Raw genomic sequence first — 26,631 nt, 5'->3', positions numbered from 1 at the left:
GAAAGGCTGGAAAATTTTTGTTAGAGAGGTGCCATTTGAGTCTGAATCAGAAAGGTTTTAGTTAAGAGCAAAAAGAAGAGATTCTGGGCAAGGAAAATTTTCACTAAAATAAGAAAGTACAAAAGCTGTTTGTTTGTGGAGTAGGAACAAACCAGTAAGGGTAGAATAGAGGGTTTCTAGAGAAAGTAGCAGGAAAAAATAAGCCTAGGAAGAGTGCAGAGGCAGAATATACAGAGTTTGTCAGATACTTTAATTTGGATTTTTTTTCTTAAAGGCAAAAAATGGGAAGACATTGATGGTTTTTCAGCAAGAAAGTGCTGATAAAAGATCTGTTTATTGAAGACTTCTCTTGGCATCCCAAAGGAAGGTGTTAGAAGGAATTCAAGGTGAGAGACTGGGGGCAGGGGATAGGCAGTGTTGGCTGTGGTCTACCTAGGAGATTGGGGTCGATGAAAGTTCCTCTTAACTCTCACCTAGAAATATGTGCCCAAGTGTAACTTTTAGTTCGATTTGCCTCAGGCAATGTGAACAGCATATTAACCCTTTCTAAACATACTCTAGATTCTCTTTTAAATGCTAAGTAAGTCCTTGTTCAGCTAACTTGTACATGAGACTTGGAAAATCCTAATAATAATATACTTTCTTGAAATAAGATCTTTATATTCTTCTGTTACTAATTCCCCCTGGTGCCCTTGCATAAAACGCATGAAATCTCCTCATTATTGCTTAAATGCCCTTGCCGATATAAAACTATTTATTTCATTGTGGGAATTTTTCCTTCAAACACCTGTTCTTTTTTTTTTTTTTTAAATCTGCAAATTCTCTTTAGTTCAAGGTTATCCACCCTCCCCCTCTTTTTTGGTAACAAGTATTCAGCCCACTGAATCAGTTTTCTCAGAGTCCACTGAGGAATGTACTGATCTGCTTTCTCTTTCCAGATGTGGTTTAATTGTTTAACATAAAGACATATGCTGAGATTTAGGAAGAACTCCCTCCAGAACTCAGTATTATCATTATGTGCCAATTTAAAACCATCAATGATCAACCAGAGATCTTTTCTGCCCTTCAATTAAAACACATTAGATGGGCAGGATATGGTAAACCAGATGCAATAATTAAGAGAATAGTTTAACTGTTCATATTGCACATTGCTGTTTGCTACAGCATGACCATTAAACAAAAAGTAAAGCCAAGAAGGGTTGTATGGCCTCATAAAAATTCCATTTGGCTTGGAAATACAGTACCATTTTACATTAATGGTAAACACTCCAAGAGATAATTACACAATCATGAGTCAACTGTGTCAAATAATTAAGTACAGGAAATGGATCAATGAAAAAAAATACCCCTCCTTGACTTCGACCCTTTCCAAACAAATTAAAGAAAAAAATATTCACAATCCATATAAAAGAATTCTCTTTGGAAGGCTGATCCCTTGGGAACTGTAGGTGGCAACAGGAAAAAGCTATTAATTAGTATTACATTCCACATACACAGGAAACCATTTCCTCTAGCAGCTCCAAGATTCTGCAACAAGATCAATTATCTAGGAAGAGTAATTATTTGGCAAACCCATTAAGTGATATCAAAGGGTTGCATAGCATTTATTAAGTTGTATGGTGAGATAAGTTATTACTTTCTATTTAGGTGATTATGGTAAGTTATTCCATGAAAATCTAATGGAAGGCTTTCTGATTGCACAGTATATAATAGTATAATTTTCCAACTAATTATTTCTGCTGAAGATAATCATATTGCCAAATATTCCATTTCTAACTCTTTATCTTCAAAATATTCATTACTTCACTTTGAAAATTTTCTTCCTTCCATCTTTTTTCCCCTCCATTTCTTTCTCTCTCTGCAGAATAAAGATATCTTTTTGCTATCTAGTTTGTTAATGACAAACTACTCTGTTTTGGAGTGGATGTGTGGAAGTTTAAACACATTTGTGATACTTATGAGGGACAGAGGTGTCTAACTTCTCTTTGATAGCCGGTAGTTAAGCCCATTAAAATCTATTTTCTTTGGGGTTTTTAAAGGTCCCTGAAATGAGAGTAGCTCAGAATTCCCTTGTCTCCAATTAAGTTGTTGAGGAAAAAGGTAACCAGGGTTCTCCTAAGAGCCTGATGTTCAGGGCAAGAACTAGCTGTTAACTTAATGAACCAATCAAAGGAATTTATAAAAAGGTGGCAAGCATGGGGGAACCAGAAAAGCAACTGGAAAGGGAATTAATCAGTTACTTGAAAATCAAAAAAGTGAATTAAATCAAATCTACTGAACTTCTAAGAAGTGATAATTTCATTTGAGTGGAATCTGACCTTAGTTTTTGAGGATTTTATAATAAAGAATTATGTACTCAGCTCCTGTTGGCTTTCTACCAGGGAGTTAAATCCCAAACCTTAAGGGTTAGAAAAGTCCTTTTCACTTCAATCATGTGTGATTCATACATTAATATTTGTACTGTCTGTAGACTTCCATTGTTGTCTTTTATAGAAGGAACATTTTAATCTAGATCAGCAACTCAGCCATGTTAATGAGCCACTTGGAGGAGAGCCCAGAATTGTGCATGATGAAGAGACACTCCTATTAGGAACTTTCCAAGTTAGGGTAATAGGTAGTATGATCCAGTGATGAGTTATACATAATGTAGAGTCCCATTCTTATAATACAATTCCACAGAGGCCAACTGGACTACAGAGAGTGTGGATTCTCCTAATGTGTTGTGATAGTTTCTGGGAAAGAATATAAATTTATAGCATGACACCATAGCTGGGGTCAGTTGCTATTAACTATTATCATGAAAAGGCCATCTTGTTGGAGAATAAAATGAAAAACAACCAAGCTTTCCTTCTATTCTTCAGTTCAGTTGATTACCCTTCATAGTAGACGTTTGGTTGCCTAGTCATCCTTTCACAATAATTCCGCTAGTCGATATGGCCAGAATGGGACTGGTACCCTCAGCCCCATGTCTCCAGGGGTGGGCACACTACCCAAGTCAGGTTAATCAGAATACTCCTAGAGCTTCTCTGAACTCTTGGTAAGAAATGCTTACTATTTTTCAGTGAGCTTGAGAGGTAAGGATGCTGTGGACATCTTGCTGCTACATAAAGAGAACCGTTTGGGGAAAGGAGTCTAGCAGAATGGAGCAAGCAAAAAAGGAAAGGAATAGAAAACATGACCCTAACAACACTGAACTCTAGAATTATGTTTGAATCCATCTCAGCTTTTCAAATTTTTAGTTTTTTGAGCCAGTTACTATCCTTCTTCAGTTAGGTTTTTGTCATATGCATCCTAAAGGATTCTAAAACAACTTTTAACAAGGAACATTAATAATGTGTTTGAGACAGGGTTATTTGTTTCTGGCTTTAAGGGATAAAAAAAGGCTTCAGACTATTTCAAAGATTTCCAGTGACTATTGTTAGTTGGGTGACAGATTCAGATTGTAGATCATTCTAGAATATGTATCTCCCCAGAGATTTTGGTTATGTATATGTGGAGTAGGGCCAGCTCAGCTCTATTAATGAGCTCCCCAGATCTAGGCATGGCACTGATAATTGATAGACTGAGAAGGAATAATTGTATCATAGTATTATATTTACTATAAAGAAGGGACAGTGTGACCAGTTCAAAGACCCTTTAAAACACAGACAGGATTATGGTGATTAACGCCATGGTAGAGGATTTTCCTGAATTACCTCCCCACTATTTCATTAGAATGCTAGTGTACAGTTTTAAATGAGCTTAGAATCTCTTCATCCTAACTTCTATGTGGCACATTAATTTACCCCATTATATTCCTATTAAGATATCATTTAGCTTTTGCTTGAACACCTCTATCAATATTTATTATCTCCAAAGATCTCTCATTCCATTTTGGGAAGATTTTATTAGTTGGAAAGCTTGCCCTCATAGTGAACAGATTTTTATTGCTCCTTAACTTCAACCTATTATATTAACCTAAAGGTTTACAGACTAAGTCAACTTTCTCTTTCATATGATATGTGTTTAAAGTATTTGAGGACCTCTAGCAGGGCTTGACAGCTTTCTTCCTTTGGGGTATTTTTTTGTTAGTCTTTTCAACCATGACATGAATGCCATAGCTTTCCCAAATGTTTCCATCCTGGTCCCTGTTTTCTGAATGTGCTTCAATTTTTTAATTCTTCTTAAGAAGTATGCTTAAGAAGAACAAACAGTACTCTTGAGATGGAATCTTAAAGCATAGAAAGAAATTCCAATATCTTCTCTGGTTCTGGACATCAAACTTCAATTTATACAATTTAAGATAAGTTATTAACTTGTTTTGGCAGCTCCGTGACAGACTTAATTTGTTTTGAATTTGTACTTAACTGAAGCTAATTGCTGAAGCACTGTTGGATCCTTCATTCTGGTTGTCCCTTTAAGAAGTTTTTGATACAATTAGGTTTAGTAGGCTTGTCAGTGACTCCCTAAATAGCACTCTACATTACTAGAAACCATCTTAAGTTTTACAAATCATTGGTCACAAAAAAGGGTGACCATATAATTTATCACCCAAACTGTAGCTCTTTTGTGTGTGTAAGAGTAATTATTAATAATTACTCTGGTGTAAATAGGAATCGACCCAGCCAAACTGGGATTATGGTTCCCCTATCTGTAGGGGAATTAGAACTAATATTTACACATGTTTTAATCTAAAGGAGAATGAAATCAAACTTACCAGTTTGAAACTCTTGCTAACCACTATTAAAAATCTCAATAGTATAACTTTATTTGCTTAAACGTGGTTCATTATTTTAGTAGAACTGTTTTAGAATTTTTTTCAGTTATGCTCCTTTACTATGGGTGAGTTTAAAGGATGCTTTCTTTGACCCACATTTCCAGGTTGGCTAACCTTCTTTCCATCAGAGCAGTATATGCTCTAAACCAGAATCTCCAGTTTCCAGCAAGCTTTTCCAGACATCCCCATTTCCTTCCCTTGGTGCCCCCCTGCAGTTATCTCATGGAGTGTTGTTTCCTCCCCTGTGAAACAGTCTGGCCAGTTGAGGTCACTTGGCAAACATTTAATTAGCAACCATCAGCTGAATGCTCTGTGTCTGGGCTCCACCCATGATCTCCAAACTCAAGATCTGAAGAATTCCAAATCCTCCTAAAATCCCCTTTGAATGTAACAAGGAAGAGCCTGTAGGCTGAAAGCCAACTTGTCCTCACCTCAACTCAGTGCTCATCATCCACTTGGGAACAGGCAGTTTTAAAACAAAACAAACAAAAAGCACAATCCAACCCTTTCTCTAAATAAACTTTGTAGAGTATCAGATTAAAACAAAATCTTTTGTGTGTGTGGGGGGGGTTTGCATTTTACCCTTCCTCTCTGGGTGCTGCATATGGGCTGTTTCCTGCCTTGTAGTCAGAGCCAGACTTCAGGCTTGTGTGAAATTTCAGAGGTTAAAAAGAGACATGCTTCTGGGTGGAGTTGAGGGTTAGGGAAGGGAAGTGGAGAGTTGGGAAGGCTTTGAAGTCAGATTCCTGTCTTCTCCCTTCTGCTTGGTGTTTTGCAGCAGTGTCTTACTAATTGTAAATATCTTCTGAAAACTTGTTTATAAGAAGTAAGCTAGATTTGCAGGTCACTTTCAAATTAGAATTCATAAAAATGTTACATGAAAATGTAATTTATTCCACACCGTGGAAGGGAATATCCTGTTTCTGCTTCTCTTCTTTGGCACTCCGAAGACATCAAGGAAAGCACATGATCTACATAATCTTCTGAAATCCTATTTCTGAGGCTATGGAGATGCATACCACAAAAGACTAAAATCTGAACATTAATGCCTTTACTTTAAAAACCATAGACTTTCTATTAAAGCATCTTCGTAACAGGAAGATGAACTCAAATTATTTACTTGTTTGATTTAAGTGCACCAAATGCTTAAGAGCTCCTAAGCTCATGTATAAAGTACAAATGATGCAGTAAAACTCGAGCCAGAAGTCAGTCCACTCTGCATGAAGCCAGACCCAAGAGATATAATCTTATCTACATTTCTCCAAAAGTGAACACACTGGGACTAAATCTGGGTTTTTGGGAAGTCATTTTAAAAAAAAAAAAAAAAGGCAAAAATCACAGCAACACATCCAGCATGGTTAACACTGTCTCTCTGGCTCCCATCCCAAGTCATGTTTTCCTGAATGCCCAGTTGGCAGAAAGGCTCCTGCTGTATCTGTTACATCATCCATATATGCCTTCTTTGATACCAGCAATGCTAAATGCTCCCACCCCCAATAGGGGTGCTGCCATTATTCCATCATGGTTTGCAAAGCTGTTCCTAAGAGATATATTTTATAGAAGATACTAAATGTTTTTTTCTGATTCTAAACACAGACTGTTTTTGATGGTCAGAAAATAGCCAAGAAATGTCCCATAGCTCACCTGAGAAAGCTACTGTCTTGGTAGGTTACAGAGAGTCTCAAGTTCAAAATATTAATGGGATGGGGTCAGCAGAGAGTTAGTATGCTAACCTCATATTCAACCCCTCCCCAGCCCTTTACACACATATAAGGGGAATATGCGCAGACTTGAAAAATGTGTGGCTGCTTTTGGACAGACTCCATGAAGCACTTCATAACAACTAGATTTTAAGGAGTCCCCACCTCATGGGTAATATTTAATATATTTTCTGAATTAGACCACTTAAGCCCTCTGAAAGATGAATTTAAACAGAGCGAAGTTTAAAGGACATTTTAGTTTCTCAATTTTGGCATTTTTCTCCATTTCTTTATTACTAGTCTGTGATCATAGAAGTATAGTCAGTTGGTATAGAAAAAATTATCATTCCAGAATATAGAAAATTGAATAATTAACAGAAAGACACATTTTCAGCTCTTTTTTCTATTTTTTACTTTTAAGAAGTCTGCTCATTTATTACTTTATTTCTAAATACAAGAGCATGGGATTTAGAATACAGTGCAAGAATTTGCAAATAAAAATAGGAAGAGCAATTTTATCTATACAGAATTGTGATTATTAGCTAACAGAGTGGATATGAAAGTATTTTGTAGACATTAAACAATACATTGTTAACATCTATTATTTCATTCATCAAACACTTATTTAAGATATATTCTATTCCAGACCTAGTATTCAATGCTGTCTATAAAAATATGGACAACACACAGTTTTACCATGAAAAAGCTTATATCTTATTGAGGGAGATGTGTTCCTTGATCATCATCATTGGTATTTACTTTGGTATTTACTCCATGAACACTGGGAATCAGGCTCATTTCCCAGTCCAAAGAAAAAGTCATGAAGAAACCAAGTCCTTACCCTCTTTGAATTTAGAAAGGTAGTAAATAAGGAAATAAATAAATACACATTTTTAGATAGTGATAAAAATTATGAAAAAAAATAATGCAAGATACAGGGATAAAGTATATAGGAGGCTATTTTTGAACGGAAGGACTCTTCAAAGAGATAGTACTTTTGAAGAAGAAGGCATGCAAAGATCTAGGATCCATGAAATGGCCTCTGAGGGAAGAGGGAAACCAAAAGGTTGTGCTGAATTGGAAACTAAGTGAAGAAAGAAGGAGAGGTCAACTCTTAAATGGTACTAACAGGCTGATTAAAATTAGTGAGAACTGAGCCCTACCTAGATAAAATGGAGGTCATTGGTGGCCTGTTAAGAGTGGCTTGGGCAAATTTCTGAGAAAAAGCCTGATTGGAGTAAGTTAAAGAAAGATTGGTTGTAAGGAGGTAGAGCCACCAAATATAGACACCATTCTAGGTAACTTACTTAAAATGAGAGAGGTAGAGAAACTGTATAGTACCTACCAAGAGACATAGAATCAATCTAAAGTTTTTGAAGACTCTATTAAAAAAAAGTTAATGTTTATTTATTTTTGAGAGACACAGATGGAGAGACAGAGCACAAGCAGGAGAATAGCAGAGAGAGAGAGAGAGGGAGACACAGAATCTGAAGCAGTCTCCAGGCACTGAGCTGTCAGCACAGAGCCTGATGCAGGGTGGAACTCACAAACTGTCAGATCATGACCTGAACTGATGTCAGACACACAACTGACTGAGCCACCCATGCACCCCATTTTTGAAGATTCTGTCAGCACTTCTTAAAGTTTTTGGTTTTAGACTATCTTTAATTATAATTTGTATACTTAGTGATATTTACTGTATTATAAGTTAAAATGTAGAAATATTTAACATATTTGTTAATTTATTCAAAAATAACAATAACATGTTAATAACATAACACATTTTTAATAAAAAATAACTGTGTTTTCCAAAGCAAAAAAGGCCACATTTTTAAATAATTTTACAAATCTGTTTAATGTGTGACATAATAGAAAAAAAGATAGGTTCTCATATCAGCCTCTGCATTCAATTTATTGTAATATATTTCTTTGGTTAAGTATATGAAGAAAATCAGACTTCATGCAGATATGCATTTTAAAGGCTTTTCTGATCATTGTGAGTATACTGGTAGCCTATCCTTAAAGACTGAGAGTGAAAAATGCAAATAATGCCTTTATAGCTTTGTAAAAATAATTTTTACTTCATGGACACCTGAAAGAGTCTTGGGACTTTCTGGGGTTGCTAGGCCACACCTAGAGAACCATTGAATGTATTTTATATCCAGTAACACCTGAGTTTTGTTTTGTATGAAATATTGTTAAGGTAACAAAAAGTAAAAAAAAAAAAAACAGTGGCAGAGAGCATGTGAAAAGCTTAAATTTCTTTTCTTCTAAAAGAACACTGACTACGTTATTATAGAGAGTTTCATAGGATATACCAGTTATGAGATTTACTGTCTGGCAGTCTCCCCATGTGCTAACTAAAAATGCCAAAACTTAAGTGGTGACTGTTTTCTCCCACCCCAGCTTTATTAGGGTGTAATTTACCAATATAGATTATATATATGTAAGGTATACAACTTGATGTTTTGATAGACCTATACATTGTGAAATGATCACCACAGTCAAACTATTCAACATATCCAGCACCTGGCANCTCCCACCCCAGCTTTATTAGGGTGTAATTTACCAATATAGATTATATATATGTAAGGTATACAACTTGATGTTTTGATAGACCTATACATTGTGAAATGATCACCACAGTCAAACTATTCAACATATCCAGCACCTGGCATAGTTACGTGTGTGTGTGTGTGTGTGTGTGTGTGTGTGTGTGTGTGTGTGGTAAAAGTATTTAGGATCCATCCTCTTAGCAAATTTCAATTATACAGTAGAAGACTGTTAACTATAGTCACTATAGGTGGTGGCTGTTCTTAAAAGAGTATTTCTGATGACTAGTGCTTTCTTATGATTAGCAATAGATTTTAGAAATTGTTATTTGTCCTTTTCATTCAGCTATGAATTATTTTGGGGTGATAGATGGATATGTGCTAAAATGCATTAATTTTAATGTGTTTCTTTATTTTTCATGTCATAAAATTAGAGATGGAAGAGACCTCATGAGTTGGGCAGTCCATCACTCTGGCATAATATCATGGGTCTTTCTAGAAAGGCTTTGTCTGGCTCAGTTTTAAATGGAAAAGGCAATTACACTCCTATTAGTTCCCTTGGAAGACTATTCCATTTCCTCATAGATCTCCATTTTGAAATGTTGCCCAACATCCAGCCATGTTGGCTGAAATGCTATTAATCCTAGAAAGGATAAGCCCCCTGTGGGGTTCTCTCCTGGAGAACTTCCCCCACATTACTCCTGTGGTAAATGTTCTGGAATGCAACCAATCTAGTCTATGAACTGTGCAACCCAACTGGCTATTGAGCACATGCTGGCTTGTAAACTCGCTCTTGTTGAATCATCTGATAAGGAATTTATGATGTAGTTGTAAGATTTCTGCAAGGGTATTCATTAGAAGGTCACTGGAGATGATCATATACAGAAAATGGGTGAACAGTGGTCTTATTTGGTAAGAAAACTTTTACACAGCAAAAGGAATGAAGTGTTACTGTGTCATTCTACATATTAATCAAATGATAGCCGCAAGTGATTTTAGAGTCACCCTAGAAAAATGGCTGACATCTGAATAAGTGAATAAACATCTCAGGTATTTGTAGTAATAATGATGAGATAATTTCATAAATTTTTGAAAGATGAAATATACAATTCTATTTCTATACTAGAAAGTCAAGATGTAAATCTCTAGGAGCATATTTTTAAAGAGAATATGCTGTTTTTATGCCTTGGTGTTATTTATATGGCTTATTTAAACATTATTTTCTGAAAGCATAAAATTTGAATTCCTGATCTCTTCATGCTTAGCTGATTGGGTGATGGTTTGGGAGACATTATGCTGTCTCCTTTATCTTGCATTTAAAAATTTATTTCCACTTACTCTTATAAATCTAGATTATTTTGTCTTCACTTTGAAAGCAATTTCAACAAATCTCTTGACGTAGTCCAGTAAACATTCTCATGTAAAATGATCTTTAAGTTATTCTCTAAGAGTCAGACTCCTCCTCACCCCCTGCCCTTAATGACACAACTTTATGATTTTCTCAAGAAGAGGAAAAGGCAACAAACTAGAAATGGAATTCTGCTTATTCCATTATGCTAGTGCCTAGCACGTGGACAGAATGTGGTTGTTTTTTTTATTAATATAGAACTTTTTCTTCCCTCCCCTGTCTTCCTCCCTTCCAGCTGCATGGCTTCAGTTGAATTTTGTTGTTGTTTTGTCTTTAAAAGAGACTGTTTGGATGAGTCAGTGAAGCAATAATGAAAAACAAGAGGTTGGAAGCTTTCTCTCAGCATTCCCAGACAACATAAAGGCAAGGCAAGCACCCCACATGATGTTTTGGAAAGAAATCCAGCTCTTAAGATCTCTGTTAAACGTACAAATATAAAAACAAAAACAAACAAAAGAACCTAAAGGCCCTTCAGTGGCTGCTAAAAAGATCTTTATTCAATCTGGAAAGGCAAATGACTTATTATTCGTTTAGAAATAGTGTTTTATCATCTTTCAGATTTGTTTTATAAAATTTATGGGAAAGCCAATGCCAATACTCGGTGACTTCATTATATACCTACAAGCATTTATATTCTTCATCAGGAAATGAATTAACAGGGGTAGAAGGTGAGATTACTAAACTCTTAGAGGAATATCAGCTTTTTTTGCTGTTCAAAATAGTTTTCAACTCTTGGGCATATTCTTAGCTCTATAAATTCATTTAGAAAACAAGAAATAAGGAAAAAATAAATTTAACTGTAACCTTAAACTGGTGTGTATGGATGTATGTGTGTGAGTGTGTGTGTGTGTGTGTGTGTTTACATATTAATTGTTAGTTTCCAAATATGAGGTGGAATGGATGCAAATGTACCCTCTGCCCCCTGGGATGCTCCTCAGTGAGCACGCACCATCAATAAGTAGACACCGCATGGCGATGAGGGGTGTGCAAAGCCCTTACCACCATCAGAGGTCCAACTACTTGTCTCTTGGTTTGTATAACTATCTCTATGAATTTCAGAATAGGCTGCTGGTTATCTATACTGTAGATAGACTGTGGGACTTGGTTTCTAGAAACTATACCAACTGGCAAGTTACTTAAATTCTCCATGCTTTGGGAACACTGCATGTAAAATGGGGATATTAGTAACAATCTTCGTAGTTTGCTGGGGTGACAATTAGATCCATTAATATACATAAGTGTATGAATATACATTAATATACATAAAGCACCTAAAAGAGCTCCTGGTACATAGTAAGTATGCATTATTATTACTATTGGAACTTTATACCAACTGTGCCATTGGTATCTTTCCATCAGCCATATCACCAGTAGGTGTATTCAAATGATTTGCAAACACTCTGTGGCATTTATAGTCTTGAGAATGTGACTTTCAGAAAAATTCTGATATAATCTACCCTATCATTCTAGAATAATAGTTTGTTAAATGTGGCTCATAATATACTCAAATAATTCATGCACTTCAACAGTTAGTACATGAATTCCCTTTTCCCCAAAAGGCTCTAGTTTCCCTACGGCAGGTAATTCAACTTTTATCATGGAATTTACTAACACTAAAATCATCTCCATGATTATATAAAAATGCTTTAAAATCCCCCTCTTTAAAAGAACTCCTTTTAAAAATATTTTATTTTATTTTATTTTGTTTTATTTCATTTTATTTGAGAGAGAGAGAGAGAGAGAGAGAGCGCGAGCATGAGCAGGGGAGGAGCGGGGAGAGGAAGGGAGAGAGAATCCTAAGGGGGCTCCATGCTCAGATGCAAGGCTCGATTCCATGACCCTCAGATCATGACCTGAGATGAAATCAAGAGTTGGATGCTCAACTGACTGAGCCACCCAGGCGCCCCTCCTCTTTTGTTTTCTAATGAACTGGATCCAACAAGACATGCACCCCTACTGTGCACTGAAACTATTCTTTTCAAGATTACCTAAGAGCTCCATTCAGGGTGACCCACTGGTGAGTCTCACCTTCACCTTACTTGACCTATTGGCAGCAGGAGACTAGCAGCAGCTTACTCTCTCCTTCTGAATCAGTCTACTTCCCTTAGCTTTAAATTACCTCACAAGCTTCTGGTGTTCCTCCTATTTCTCAAACTTCTTCTCAGTGTCCTTTGTTAAGTCCTTCTCATCAGGCCAATATTTTCAAGCTGAGATACCCCAGGGCACAGTCCCCAGAACTCTTTTGTTGGTGTACAATTTTACTGTAAATTCATCTGGTCTCACGGGTTTAAGTGCTATTTATATCCTCATGATTCTGAAATTTACCTTCTGGATCCTGATATCTCCTTTGAACTACAGTCTTCGCTCTCTAGTTGCCACCCAACGTGTTTCATTGGATTAGATAATAGCAATCTCAACTGAACATGCCCTAAACCAAACTCCTGATCTTCCTTGTAAAAGTGATCCTCCCACTGTGTTTCTATGAAGGTCATTGCAACTTCCCATTTTTGGGTTCTCAGGCCCAAAAGTTTATATTCATCCTTGGATCTCATTCCCCCTTCATACTCTCATCTAGTCCATCAGCAAATTCTACTGTTTTTACCTTCAAAGTATATTTGAATCATACCATTTCTCATCACTTCCACCACTAGCACTTTGGTCCACACCATAGTCCCCTGTCTGGATTATTGCAATGCTTCCTGACCGCTCTCCTGGATGACATGCTTGTCTCCTGTGCTATTCTCTATCAGAGATACCGCTGCTCCTCCACTCATTTCATCTTACTCAAAGTCCTTTAGTAAAATCCTCAGCAAATATTTTGTCCAGGTTCAAAATACTTCATTGTATTAAAAAAATGGGCCAAATAGAAGATCCAATGACATAACTCTTTTTCCTTTTCTGTTCTTAGGCCATGTTACTTCACCTCACCTTAACAGAGATGCTTCGTGGCTATTACAAACTCCTCTGCTACATCTCAGTCTTTGGAACTAATGATAGAGTGAGAGTGAAAGAGAAAGGTAAGTAAGAGAGGCTAAGATAAGTTTAGGCAATAGGATAATACAAATACCTGTTAATGAAAAAACACCTTGTGTTCTCCTGACATAGTCTAAAACAAGGTAATTGCTGCCTAATGGTCACTTAGGCATGTTTCTTCCGTGTTCTGTTACACAGTCTTGGTAGTTAACACACTGGCCCTTAAAAAGATCATCTGTTAAACGTAATCATTGTATTTAGGGATAATCAAATCATATTAAGTTTACACGAACAAATTTGATTTATAAATATCTTTTCAAATAGGAATTTTCAAGCCCTCTTCTGTAGTGATAGGAGAAAGGCAGGAGACAGATGGCTGAGAACACACAAACTGAAGGAGGGCTGCTGAGGGCATAAAAGCTGGAAACAGAAACAGACTATTTGTTAACATCCCGTAAGAGTGCTGGAAACTGGTTGTGATTGTTTTCTGTAAATATAGGAGCCCCTTTCTCCCATTTATCTTCTTAAAATAATTTTGTACAAATCATTTTCTCCTTCAATCTGGCCTACTAGGAGTTTATGCTAGGAGTAATTTAACAGAGATTATAAACAATTGTTGCTGGGTTTCTGTATCTGAAAATTTGTATAGCGTTACTAATAGTAACAACTTTTGTCCAAGGAGTTTAAATGACAAAAGCAGCAACACAAAATCATCTCTACTGGGCACACACTCTATGCCAAAGGTGAGGCTCGAAGATTTGAGAACATTATCTCATTCTGTCCAGGCTCAGGGCATGTTCATACCTGCTAGCAGCCCTTCTAAATTTCGTCTAGTCATCTATCCCTCTAGCATTCTCAACAGTGACCTCAGAACTTTCTACTCTGCTCAGACTTCTGACCTTGTCATCTTTCCTCACTCTTGGGAAATGACTTTGCCTTCTACAGTGCGCAGAAATCAGAAATCATAAAAGGGGACTGTGTCTCAGGGTCCTTCCACCAAACTAATTAACTGGAGCACACCCAAATCTCCTCTTTTTGTTCTTTTCTAACATCAACACTCTCTAGTATCTGCCGGTTCCAAAACAGCAATATTAAGACATGCTTAGATGGTCTACCTTAAAACAATAAATGGACATGGAAATAATCAAACCCTCCTATCTCTCATCTATATCTGTTTATTCCCCTTCAGATCCAAACTTTTCTGCTAACTGGCCTCCACTTCTTCACCTTTATTTTTGAGGCCATGACTCTGCTTTCCCCAAGGTCTCCCATCTTTGACCTCCTAATTGCTAAGTCCAGTGGTTCTTCTCTATTCTTGTCTCCCTTGACTTCTTGGTGTCACTGATTCCTTTTCTTCTTGAGGTGTTCTCTTGCACGGACTTCCACAACTATATGTTTTCCTGATTGTCCTATAAACACCCTTTCTCATTCTCATTTGTGTAACTTTTTTTCTCAGCCCAGTTTGATGCTACATTGGTATTTCTTGGGCTTCTCGCCTTTAGCTTCTCCTTTCCCTATATGTATCCCCTGGCAATCTCACTTGAGCAACTGAGTTTACAATATTGATTCTTTTCCTTCTCCTTTTATAACTATAAAAATTGATGTTCAGGTAACCTGACTCTCCTATACATTTCGTGAATGTTTCTGGATGCATTGTTTGTAAAGAGTAGAATTAATATTTCCTTCTGATTCTAAGAGCGAAAGTAACATTTTCTTGGATGAGTTCTGGTTTGGAGGACTCTCCCCAATTCTTCTAGATCACTTTTCTTTAGGTCTTATGTCAGCTTCATAATTCACATCTCCTTTCTGGGGACAGGTTAGTGTCAATGATTTCACCCTTTACCTCCTTTCTTGCATTCTGTGTAGATTACAGCAATGAGTACGTTTCCAGTCACAGATTTGCTAAACAACATGGTAGACAACTTGCCTTGATGGATTTATAGAAGCATGAACAGAGATTCTCTTTAGGGAGGATGTATTCAGATTTTTGACACAATAAAAATGAGGACCTCGTGTGATCAGTACAGATGGGAGAGGGTGTGTGAACAGTGGCTCTATAGTTTGAAATAAGTTGTAATTTAACATACACGCACAAATACATAAACTTGGCCTGAATTTTGAAAGATGAATGAACTTTTTGATAAGATGTTACATACTGATAATAGCTTTGTAATAGTGATACTGAATTAGCAAAGTTTATTAGTGGCCCCCAATATATCCACCTAGTATGAAGAGCTTCAATAAGCCACTAGGTATAGAAGTCACTCATACAATTGAGTTTCTCTTCTGCAAAACTTTGTCACAAGGAGCACCTTAATATTGATTAAAAAGCTATTGAAATAGACATAAATGATCTTTTGAGCACATCATAAACACATAGGTCATGTCATCCGTATATAGGCTTACATTTTTCACACATTACCATATGTTCTTCACACATTGTACACCTCTTATTTGGAGTCTTGGCCACCACTCAATTCTGCTCACACCTGCCTTCTACTACACGGATATGTTTTTTTATTTTTATGTACAGCATATTATTTAGGCAAACCAATATCCCCTCTTTCAAAGAGATTTATTCACTTGGGGGAGGCCTACCTTCCATTCACTGTGCATGCATAACTCAAATGAAAGCTAAGGTGGGTTATATTTTTATGTCTTGGGAAGAATAAACTTCTTAAATGCTTTACAAGTCTTTTATTTTGGCACTGGGACAGGACCACCTTGTGTTCTCCAACTCTCTCAAATATGAAATTGTCGATTCATTTTGGTTTCTGAAGGCAATTTTTTTTTAACAGCAAAGAGAGGTAATCTCAGCATTGTGATGTGTTACAGGGCATAGTATATTCAAGCTAATGAGCATGTTTTAAATGGAGGCCACTGGTAACAAGAAGATTCTTAAATGAGGAGAAAAAAATATCTAGTTCAGAGCCCAGAGCTGTTGTGTTGTTAGGAGCCAATAATATCTAGTGTTTCAAAAAATATATTCAAAATGATAATATGTGAGGGAAGTAGCTGAGTGTTGTAAAAGAGGAAGTTTAAAGTGCCTCTATTGTGCAACAAGTGAATCTTAGATGAAAAGGCCCACTGGGGTGGAGAGAAAGGTAAGTTTTCCACATGGCTGTGCATTTTTTAATAAATAAACTAAGATCATTTATTTTTCCTGTGTCCCAATAGCCACCTCTCTGCCATCTTGCAGTTCAATTTACAGAGCCTCTGTGACATGTTATTTTTATCTTCGTAGTGCAAACATATAGTAGCACAAGGCAGCAACAGAAATGCAAAATCACAGCTTTTCTAATCCACATACTTAAAGTTAAAACGTGTCTGGGGCTTGCTTTTGTTAAAGCCACACTGTATGTTTGGCCAGCAGCAGGAGGCATTATAACATCAGAGCTAGAAGACGCTGCCGGTCTTCTGACTTCTTAGATGTCCCTTTTATCGGAGCCAAAATAATTCCTCCTCTTAGAAGCTACCTTTTCCATAGCAATCACGTTGTCTGTACAAAGACAGTAGGGTAAATGTCTCACATTAGAAGGTAAATTAACTTCCTTTTATTTTACATTTGCAGTGAAGCTAAACAGGTTCTGATCCTTCATTATTTTGAAATTGTTATAAGCTGAATTTATAAGATATTAGCATAACCCATATGTTTGGTCAAATAGATAGAGTAGTGGGATAAAAAGCAAAATAAAATTTATCATTCGATCTGTTATTTTCAACAACTAGAAGAGTCCAATCTCAGCATCCAGTTATCCTGTGTAAACAGGTCCACTGAGTCTTCACCTTCCACCTGAAATCTGCCACCCTAAAGAGAAAGGGCTCTTGTAACATACTTACACGTCAGCCAAGGACAGCTCAGTGCCACTCCGAGGCAGCCCTACAAGGGCTGCATCATTTATGTCCATCTTGCACAGATATATAAATAGCTTTCTTCACTGCACAAATATCACCACAGCTCCAACCAAATTAATCTTTCAAATGACACTGTCTCTGGATCTGAAACCTGTAACTTACAGACTGCAAGAGATACCCATGGAAAATGAGGAGATATTAGTTTATTTTACTCACTGCAAAGATTGGAGCATACTTTTTTTAAATGACATAAGTGTGTGAGCTAGGATTCCTGGCTACATGAACATTAAATTCCTTTATAATTATGCTTTTTATGTAGTCATGCTGGGACATAGCTCAAAATATTTGGATTCACACATGATGTACAAAAGGGAGTTTCTATACAAAGAAATACTCTAATTATATACAATGTCTGTCTCAGATAGGTGGCAAGAAAGGCAGTGGAAAGAAGCTATTGCTTGCTTTCTCAGGATTTACTGTACCCATTGGTCTATTTCATCATGAAACTTCTTTGTGTCCATACGATTAGGTAAAGAAAAATATATATATTTCAAAGTGTGTGCTAGCTGGTTGAAAGGGCATCCTCTACCAAATAAATCTTAGATCAAAACTCTTGTCAATGCTTGGTTCATTGAACTGTGCTTTTAAGATGGGCAGAAGGGTGTGTGCTTCTTCAATAGGACCTTTGGCCCAAATGACCAGGCCTATGAGGACAGATCCTGACTGCCAAATTCCTGTCTAGCACTTGGCTTTGTGATTTCATCCTCCTTCTAGTGACTTTTCCCCCAGATTCAGCAAGCTACTTTAGAGTAAAGTAAGACCTGCCCCTGCAAGGATCTGGTGATACTTTTTTTGCTATTCTTCTATCTGGGCCACACTCTGAAATACTCTTTTGATGTAAGAACTGAGTCTTTTCCATTCCCATTTCTGCTTTTTGTCTGGTACTTCAATCAGGTAACAAATATTTACTAAATATCTATTATACGCTAGGCATCAACTACTAAGAGGACAATGATGATTTTTATTTGCATTTCCTTGATGATTAGTGACGTTGAGCATCTTTTTATGTGTCTGTTGGTCATCTGTATGTCTTCTTTGGAAAAATGCCTATTAGGTCCTCTGCCTATTTTTGAATTGGATTATTTGATTTTTTGGTATTGAATTATATGAGTTCTTTATGTATTTTGGATTTTAATCCCTTACGGGTCATTAGGATTCACATTTAATACTATAAATTCCATGGGTTTGGACAAATATATAATGACATGAATCAATCATTATAATATCACACAGAATATTTTCACCTAAAAATATTCCATGTTCAGCCTATTCGTCTCTCCCAGCAATTTGACCTCTGATACTTACCTATCTCTTATTGTTTCTATGGTGTTTCCTTTTCTAGAATGTCTTATTGTTGAAATCATATAGTATGTAGTTGTTTTTTTTTTTCAGATTAGCCTCTTTCACTTAGTAATGTACATTTACATTTCCTCCATGTCTTTTCATGGCTTGATAGTTCATTTCTTTTTAGCTTGGATAATATTCTATTGTCTGAATGTATTACAGTTTACTTACCCATTTACCCACTGGAAGACATCTTGGTTGCTCTAAGTTTTGGCAATTATGAATACAGCTGCTATAAATATTCGTGTCCAGGTTTTTGTGTTGACATAAGTTTTCAACTCCTTTGGGTAAATACCAAGGAGCACAATTGCTAAACTATATGGTAAGATCATGTTTAGTCTTATAAGAATACACCAATCACTCATGTGACTAGATTGGGCCCACCTGGAAAATCCAGGATACTTTCCTGATCTCCAAGTCTGTAAGTTTGATTGCATCTGTAGAATCCCTTTTGCCATATAAGGCAACATTCACAGGCTTTTGGGCATAAAGCCTGGACATAATGGGGGCTATTATTCACCTATCACAATGACATTTACTTCCCTGTGCCAGTTTCTTTATCTGTGCAATGGATCTAACAGCTCTCATTTGTTTTGTTGGGAAGATTCACTCACTGACTTATTATATCAACTGACAAGATCTTGAAAGTAATATATAATATACTTGCCAGTATATTGTAACACTTGTAATATACTTGCTAGACCTTCTTATTTGACCTTGGGGGACTCCAGCAGAGGAGGACCCAACTCTCAATAAATATTTGTTGAGTGACAGCATGAATAATTATTACTATAATAATCTTTTATCTGGGCAGATCTCATTTTGTGGGACATTAGGTTATACAATTTATAGCAGCCTCCTTAAAAAACAGAATATAAAGTTATAAATGTACAATTAGGTACAGGTCCTTCAAATGAGCCTGTGCAAATGAGGAGCCCTGAGATCTGAAATTTAAACTTCATTTCTCCCCCTCAGATCCATCTCTGCCTCTAGTCTTTACTGTTTTGTTTTCCCTTTGACTTTCTTGTTTCACACTGCCCCCCCAGACTCACTCCTAGACTTCATTCCTGGTTTCGTTTGTTGGTTTGTTTTCTGGTGTTACCTATCTCCACTTAAAACTCTATGCCACCGATTTCCTACTGTCTCTGTCTTGTGACAATAACAATGTAAGAAACAAATGTGCGATTCATGTATTTAACATATATTTATTGAATACCCTCAATGTGCCAGGAATGGGACTCAGAGCCGAGGGCACTATGATAACACCATGTGTCATATTTTACAAGGTGCCTGGTTCTGACTGAGCCTAGGATAACAGAGGACCCCAGGCAGGGGATTTACCTAAAGTAGCCCAAAGAAAACTAGCTGGAATAGAATTAACATCATTTTAAGAAGCTTTGTCTCAAAACCCAACTGGAGGAAGGATACACAAAAATGGGAAGGAGGAATATATTTAAAAGCTGGAGAGTATATTTAAAGACAAGACAGGCCTTTTACAGGTGAGGAGAGAGCACAGGAGCCCACGTCAGAATTGAGATGCTGAGGCCCCTAGGACACAAGGTGAATCTAGGCCACATGGTGTGTGGGTGCGGTGCCTAAAAAGAACTTCATAGGGCAACATGCCAATTCTAAAGTAGCTCTTTATCAATTCACCTTGAAATCTTAATTTGGCATCAAAATCTCTTTCCAGAGATTTTTCCATCAATCTTTTTTTTCCCCTCATGTCAAGACAAACTTAGGTTATTAATCTCTCATAGACATTGTGATGTTTGACATATATTGTATTACTGGAATAAATGGAATTATTAATAGAAATTCCAGGGAACTTGAAGGCTCCTGGGAAACCTTTAAAATCAAGGAGACAGGATTATTTTATTTTCTGGAAAGCCTTTTAATAAAGTCACAGAGAGCACACACCATGTAACCTTGGATGTATCTAATACCACACATTTTGTGTTTAGTATATGTTGACACCTAATATACATTTATTTGTTAAATAATCGTGTGAGGTATTGTGTACTTGAGACATTTTCACATGTTCTATATTGTTTTTTTTTCTATAAAACTCTGAAAGTTAAGGAAAGTGGCATTTCTTATCCTATTTGGAGTTTGTTCTTGCCATCATTGATTTATTCTCTAAATTCTTGATAGTATCTATTTTGTTCCAAAAGCTGTGCTATGATCTGAGGATGCTAAGACAAATAGATCATAATCTCTGCCTGTTATAAGTTTCCAGCCTAGTGGGGGAAAAGACAATCAAATAGAAGAATGTTATGTGTATGGTGAAATAGACCATAGAGGAGGACAGGCTACCTGCCTAAAAAGTCAGAGGAGAACTTCCCGAAGACTGACAATTTGTAGCTGTGTCCTATAGGGTGAGTGGGAATTTCCAGGCAGACAGAATTAGTGGAAGAAATAATTACTTAATTGAGGTGAACACAAAATGGGGTTGAGGAAATGGGGTTGTGTAAGGGCATACAGATGAGGGTTTTCAAATAGTTTAGGTGTTTGGAAGAACAAGAGAGGGTGGCTATTATCAGGTGATAAGGTCATAAAGCCTAAGGCTTTGCAGGTATAACAGATCTTTCAACACTGGATTTAAATCTGCCACTTCTACCACTGGACTGTGTCCTAACTAGGTTGTTTGGCATCATGTCCCCGAGCCTCAATGTCTGCCATATTGTGCGCATTCAAGTAGTACTATGGAAGAAGAATAATTACAGAAAATGAGTGGATGAATACCACATTGCTTCTGAACTTATCTGAAGCGTCTTTTCCACTTTGGGGCACTGTGGACAGACTCATTCTATTTCTTTGTCTTATTCTTTCTTATTATGCCCTCTCCTTCCCATTCTCTTTCAAGCTCTCCCTCTTTCTCTCTCTCTCTGTCACACACACGCGCGCGTGCACACACACACACACACACTCACACACACAGCCAACAGTGTCCATTCTCATTGATAAATTCTTTATATTTCCCAAGTATAAGTGCAAGTGCATTCTGGAACTTTCTAAGGCATTTTGCATTAGTCTTATAGTCAGCTCTGGATATGTGAGTAGGGGAAGAAGTTTATGTAGGATGTCCTATTACAGAATAAATCTATAGACAGAACACCACCATGGAATTTTAGGAAACAACAGTTTACCTTTTTTCTTTTTTTTTCTCCTAAATTACAGCTTTGAACAAGTTCAAAGCATCCATTAAAAATGAACTATATTTCAATAATGATCTCGTCTCTGCTTCTTCTCAACTAAAGTAGAAGTGCTGAGGAAGAAACATAACATCTCCTCATTGATTTCCTCTCAGTTATTTTTTCACCTGACCAAAACAAAAAAAAAGAAATATCTACAGATGAATATCATAATGGCGCTCTTGACTATATTGACTTTGGTTAAAAGCTGGAAATTTTCTACATGTTAAAGAAAATATGAAATAACACTTCCTTTGAAATTTTTCTGGTTGTGACTCATTTAATGCACTACTTAATTGGTCAGGTGGTTTTCAGTAAGTTATTTTAGTTACCATGAGAAACAACCAACATTTATAATCTATATACCCTTTGAATAGAAAGAAGACACTCCAAATAGCATTCGAGCACATTTTTTGAATATAGATTTGACAAGTTTTATGCCTATTTTCCCCCTTCACTCTACTTTGTTCATGCTACTTTTTGATCTGACTTCTCCAGATAGTGTCCCTTGCTTTAGATCTTGTTCAGTCTTCCTCCAGCCATACTTTATTGTCTTATATTCCATCCCTCACAGTTTTGCTCTCTATGGAGTAATAGAATTCATCTGTAAACCAAACTATGTTTTTGAGGAATAGCTTCTGAACATGTTAGCTATCCATCTGAAAAACTAGAGTCATGGCTATCACAGTGGAAAGTTTATGTACTACCTGACCAGAAAAGACTACATTTTGTTTACCTTCAGAGAAAGTATTCTCTCTCTCTCGCACTAATGCATACATGAAATGAAGAGCAGTTGACTATGGCCTCAAGTTTTAGGGGCAGACGGAGAAGGATAGGATGCTTTCAGATCTTAGAGTTTGGAATTAAATGTTCTCTTTTGTATCCTGATGAATGCAAATTTCTTTTCCTTACTCTAAAAGACACATTAGGTCTTAGAAAATACCTGTGACCCTGAGGCACTGTCATATTTCTAATGACATTTTAGCTTATACAGACCTTCTGAAAAGACGCTCTTACAATGATCTTTCCAGCTGCTTTAGCTACAGACAAAAAAAAAAAAAAATAGATGAATCACTCTACTAACAAGAGTATTTCCTTAACAGCATGGATTGAGTGGATAGGGTGGAGGGAGGTGGCAATGAAAAAAGAAACTTGATTGCTTCTGTTTGAAATAACTATCTGATTAAAACAATAGCAACAGTAACAACACCAACAAAGAGGAAAATATACTCTACCACTAAAAAAAACCCAACAATTTTCACTTTGGATGGACCATTTCCTTTGAAATGAAAAGTAAAAATGAAGCAGTTACACCATGGGTGTCCCTAGCACAAGATGTATCCAACCTATAACTTCTGATTACTCAGAAATTCACAGAAAGCAAATCCAGATAGGATTAAGAAAACCCCCAGGGACTTACAAGTGAGAGAATATTTATTTGCCTGTACCAAATAGTTGACTAAATAATGAATAACTATTAGCTTCAATTGCAATAAACACAGTTATTTAACTGAGATCTAACAGTTTACATTTTTCTTTTTTTCTCTCCTAAGCAGCCTCTGAACAGCATCTTCACAGTATGTCCCAAAGAGGATGACTATGATCCTTACATCTGAAGAGCAGCATTGTTTTCAGAAATTTTCCAATCCTTCCTTTGGTTCCTTAAGATGATGCTTGTTAGAATATGAGAACAGACCCTCACAAAAATATTTTCCTTGTTTGGACAAGAGTAAAGGTTTGCTTTATCTACAAATATCTGTCTTCTACAAGAAAGTGACATTTTTAGAAAGAGAAGACCAGGTTCTGGCTCAGAATTGGGCCTCCCAATCACTGGTTATCTTCACTGTCCTCTCCACCCATATCTTTTGGCACTGAATGTATTAGTATTAAAGTTTAACAAGTATATCAATTGGTACATTTAAATATTTATTTTTTTGTTTGTTTATATAGATGTCCCATTATAGAATAAATTTGTAGCCAGAAAACCACCATGGAATTTTAGGGAACAATTCTTCTTTAAAAGTCAGTGAGGAATGAACAAGGTCTTCTGGAATCATTGAAATATTTTATATATACAAGAGAAGGAGCTGGGCAAGGATGCTTATTTTGCACAGAAACGGAGTATAAAAAGAATATTTGTGCACAAGGGTTTAGGATAGCGGCTTTATGTAGAGTAAGAAGGCAGAGCTTACAATCCCAATGTGATGAAAGGGTTATAATTATATCTTTGTGTTTTTAGGTATGTCTAGGATAATAGCTTGCAATATTAAACTAGAATCTTTTTCTCTCTAAATTACTCCTTTTTCCTTCCATCCAATCCAGGGGAGGTGTGTGAAAAATGCAGAAAGTAGGAATCGCTTCCTAATGCTGTTGGGTTTTTTTGTTCATCTGTTTGTTTTTCAAAAGCCCCAGAAAGGAGAGAAAATTGGCAGGTTGGACAAAGCATCTTGGTCAGAAGCAGCAGGCAGAGCAGGATCCAGCCCCTTAAGACTGGAGAGATGGGTCTTAGCCTGGATAGAGAAAACAACATTTATAAGCCCTGTGTGGGAGGGACCAAGGCCTCTGCCATCAATCCTAAGGATTAGCAGTGGCAACATCTCTGAGAGGAAATAGCTGTGTGTGGTATTCGAGAAGACAGGATCTACGTATAAGCTCAGAGAAGAGTTCCATGTCCCAAGTCCTTCTGAAAGCACAAGTGGGCCAGGAGGCCAGAAGCATTATGTGGATTGGGGCTGAGGGCCTCTGAGTGGCTATCTGTGTGGACAAATGGTTGAAGATCAGAGAGGTCTGACTCCTGAATTCCAGGACACTCTTAGAGCCCCACAAGGAGACAGAAAATTATGAATAGAACGGAGTTTAAGTTTCCTACTACCTCTGTGGGAAACATGGGTGTTCAAACAGAAATTGAGTTTTATAAATTATATAATTGTGTATTTCTTGCTCAGTTGAATTTGTGGGATGAGTTTCGTACATGTTAATAGGGCTAAAAATGATAAACACCCTAATATTGGAATGAGGTTACAGCAGTTGGGGTTGCAAAGGGGCAAAAGGAAAGGAAAAAGATCATTATCCATATTGGGTAGCAGGTAGGTACCTGAGCCATCTTGTCCCCGGTGCTCTGAAGCCAGGAAATGCCCTGAACTGCCTATGCAGGAGACTGAAAGGATTGAGCACTAATTGCTTCCATCAATACGGGAAGCCCAATGTATCCCTGAAGGCACAAGATCAGTGCACTTCCTTGAAAATCAGCTGGGTAACATTTAGGACAGTGTGACAATCACAGCAGGATCAGTATTGATTGCAGGATGCAGGGAAGTGGTTATTGGAAAGCCTGTCTGTAGGCTTGGGTGTAGAAGTCTGTAATATCCTCTTCTTAGTGCATGTAAACCACCATGATTATGAAGAATCTAGGGGAGTGATGAACACTGATAGAGAAACTACTTGTTAGAAGGCAAGTGATACTTTATTTATAGATGGGAATATAGACATATCTGTGCTCTAATTTTGTGGAGAAATTCATATAGGAGTAATCTATATAAAGTGTTTGTCTTAAATAAATCTGTTCCACACTGCAATGCTAATCCTCTGAATGTCAGAGGATTTATTTAGGTTAATTGGTATTTAATTATTTCATGAAGCAGATACAAATTTAGTTCATGTCAAGGTTGTTCGGTTTGCTGAATCAAGTAGAAGTGTGGGTTAAAGAGTATTAGGTTGGAGTCTGGGCTCCACCTTTTAGGAATCAGATAATCTTGGGTATGATCTGTCTGACTATAAAATGAAAAAAAAAAGTCTAAGGCAGAGGGAAAACTGGGAATGAAGTGGAAACAATATTTCATATCCACTTTTTAAAAGGCTTTATTTTTTAAATGTTTTGTTTATTTTTGACAGAGAGTGTGATCAGGGGAGGGGCAGACGAAGGGGGGCGGGCAGAGGATCTGAAGCCGGCTTTATGCTGACAGCAGTGAGCCAAATGTGGGGCTCTACCTCAGGAACTGTGAGATCACGACCTAAGCTAAAGTCAGACACTTAACCAACTGAGCCACTCAAGTGCCCCTAAAGGCTTTATGTTTTTAGAGCACTTTTAAATTCACAACAAAATTGAGAGGAACGTACAGAGAGAGAATTCTCATATACCCTCTGCCCTCATACATGCATAACCTTCCCCATTGTCAATATCACTCATCAATGGTACATTTATTACCAAGGATAAACTTATACTGACACATCATTATCACCAAAAGTCCACAGATTACATTAAAGTTCACTCTTGGGGTTGTATATTCTATGCTTTTGGACAAATATACAATGACATATCTATCATTATAATATCATACAGAGTATTTGCCCTAAAATCTTCTATGTGCTTTGCCTATTCATGCCCCACCATGGTCTTTTTTTACTGTCTCCATAGTTTTGCCTTTTCCAGAATGTCATATTGTTGAAATCATACAGTATTTACACATTTCAGACTGGCTCCTTTCACTTAGTAATATGTATTTAAGGTTCACATGTCTTTTCATGGCTTCATAGCTCATTTCTTTTTAACACCCAATATTACTCCATTGTCTCAATGTATCATAGTTTACTCATCCATTCACCTACTAAAGGACATCTTGGTTATTTCCAAATTTTGGCAATTATGAATAAAGTTTCCATTACCATTTGTATGCAAGATTCTGTATGGACATAAATTTTCAACTCCTTTGGGCAAATACTAAAAACTATGATTGCTATATTATGAATATGTTTAATTTTGAGAAAAAAATGCCAAACTATCTTCCCAAAGTTT

At 36.8% G+C, this 26,631-nt stretch overlaps 1 long non-coding RNA gene across 1 annotated transcript in view; it reads left to right on the top strand.

Moving 5' to 3' along the window:
* The first annotated feature begins 278 nt into the window (after positions 1-278).
* Positions 279-26,631, top strand: part of LOC144237401 (uncharacterized) — a 43,320-nt gene continuing 16,967 nt past the window's right edge. Inside the window, exons 1-2 of the long non-coding RNA XR_013336842.1 lie at positions 279-386; positions 13,325-13,433. This is a non-coding gene — a long non-coding RNA (uncharacterized LOC144237401). The remainder of the gene's footprint in view (positions 387-13,324; positions 13,434-26,631) is intronic.

The sequence above is a fragment of the Crocuta crocuta genome, unplaced genomic scaffold (assembly GCF_008692635.1).
Source record: "Crocuta crocuta isolate KB4526 unplaced genomic scaffold, BGI_CrCroc_1.0 scaffold125, whole genome shotgun sequence".
Classification (NCBI taxonomy): domain Eukaryota; kingdom Metazoa; phylum Chordata; class Mammalia; order Carnivora; family Hyaenidae; genus Crocuta; species Crocuta crocuta.
Note: the sequence above shows the minus strand (reverse complement) of the source record. Positions and strands in the feature narration are given on the sequence as shown.